Source organism: Anneissia japonica, unplaced genomic scaffold, assembly GCF_011630105.1.
Source record: "Anneissia japonica isolate Jap-2015-1 unplaced genomic scaffold, ASM1163010v1 scaffold284965_len83405_cov169, whole genome shotgun sequence".
NCBI lineage: Eukaryota > Metazoa > Echinodermata > Crinoidea > Comatulida > Comatulidae > Anneissia > Anneissia japonica.
Genome location: NW_022692935.1, coordinates 80,013 through 82,271, shown reverse-complemented (window position 1 = coordinate 82,271; position 2,259 = coordinate 80,013).

Sequence of the window (2,259 nt, the reverse complement as noted above, 5' to 3'; positions counted from 1 at the left end):
TGTATGATATAAAATATACACAGCGGCAGATTTAGAGGTATATTTTACAACTGTCTATACTTGATGAATAAAAAGTATACGCCTTTCTTCAAATGTTATTATTATAAGGCTATACCGATAAGAACACAGTTTATAACAACACTGAGTCTGAATTCGCTTGAAAATTCAGAACAAAATTAAGAACAAAAGGCCGACGTAAAATGTCAAACGAGGTTTTTATTTCTTTTTAAATACTAAAACCAAGACATTTTAACTGTACCTTTTTTTATTAGGTGTAATACCCCCTAACACATCAGTACAGTACAGTAATATACTGCTGTACAATGATAATTTTTAATGTTTGGAAAGTGTGTAAAAATTAGAACAAAATGAGAACATTTTGAGCCCGAAATTGGCAAAAAGTAAGAACACTATAAGCCTGGGCAACATTTTACTGGTTATTATAAAAAAAAAAAAAGGGTGTACAGTAGGCCTATGCCAATTTGGTTTTAACCAGTCTATCATTTCGATATTTGTAGTATGCATTATACTATCTTATCTGAGATTAATCAGTGGACCTTTCGGTTTTCATACCTTTTTTTTTTTGTGCAATGAAATCGTCTCAGTATTGTGTTTGCATATGACGACGATTTCTTCTGAACATTTGCCTTTTTAAGCCAGGCCCGGTGGATTTTTAAAATATAATTATGTTATAGGCCCAGCCCGCTCCGAAGAAACAACGTCGCTAATTCTCAAAGTATAAATAGGAAAAACCTCATCGACTGGTAAAGTAGGCCGCCTAATGTTTAAACGGAGTTACTGGTATACTGTAAAATTGTTTAGGTCTTCGAGTATCGATCTTATGTGTGCAGTTACACTTTTTTTTTATAAGAACACATTTTATAAGAACACTGAGGCTGAATTTGCTTAAAAATTAAGAACAAAATAAGAACAAATTGAGGCTGACGTAGAATGTCAAATGAGGTTTTTGAAAAACCAAACAATTATATCTGTACCTTATGTGCAGTAATGTAGGTGTGACACAGTAATACTGTTGTACAATAATAATTCAATCTTTAACAAAAAAAAAATAATTCAATCTTTAAAAAAAAAAAAAAAAAAAAATAATAATGAGCCTGGGCAAAAATACTGATTCTTATATTTTAAAGTTGTATAAGGAAAATGTGTTCACGTTTGGACTATTTTGCCTCTTCGATGACGTGTTTAGACCGGGAAACAACGTCGCTAATTCTTAAAGTATATATAGAGGAAACGAGGTCGTTCATAGGTAGTGAATGTTTTTAAAACCTGATAGGCCTATCTACAGTATGCCTATTTCAGATATGAGAGTTAATGTAAAGTTCTTCTTTACATTGATACCTTCAATTTGTGCAATGAAATCGTCTCAGAATAGTGTAAGCATATGACGACAATTTCTTCTTAAAATAAAATTATGCTTATAGAGCCAGCCCGCTCCGAAGAAACAACGTCGCTCTCGAAGTATAAATAGATAAAACCTACATAGGCCTAGGCATATTTCATACTTGGTATGCGAGATAATATGACATTTCTTTCACATTTATTTAAACTATATTATTTTGTGGGGATAGTTTATTTTAATATATAGTGGTACCGTGGGCCGACATTTTAACTTATTTCTGTTATTTATAAGCCTATATTTCAGACTGGGTATGTAAGTTAATATAAAGTTTATGTTACATTGATACCTTATTTTGTGCGATGAAATCATCTCAGTATTATTGTATCAGCATATGGCAAATTACCAAAATCTTAAGTGAAAAGTAATTTACAAATTCTTGTATTTCACGAGCAAATTCTATGGGCTAGGCCTACGTACAGAATCGAATCGCATTTATACTAAAACTGAATTGAAGCAAATGAAATGAAATGAATTTAGATGGGCCATATGTACTGGACATAAACGCATTTGTGCAGTACTCGTTGGTCAAACCCGCACAGAAGACGTGAAACACCCGGAAGCCCCGGCTTTGTTGCCTTTTATAAGTCGTTTAATTAATTTTAACAATTTAAATTAACACCGATTTCCACACACGTTCTCAGAATAGTTTTGCAATTTAGGCCTACTTCGTAATACTAAGCCCGCTTGTTGTATGTTTTGTACAAAGATTAATTAAAATAATATTTTATTTCATTTCATCAATTAGGCCTATTATATTTTTAACTACTGACTAGATCGTGTTAAATGTTTTCAAAGAATGAAAAACAAAAATAATAAAAATGAACTTGAAACTGTCAAGC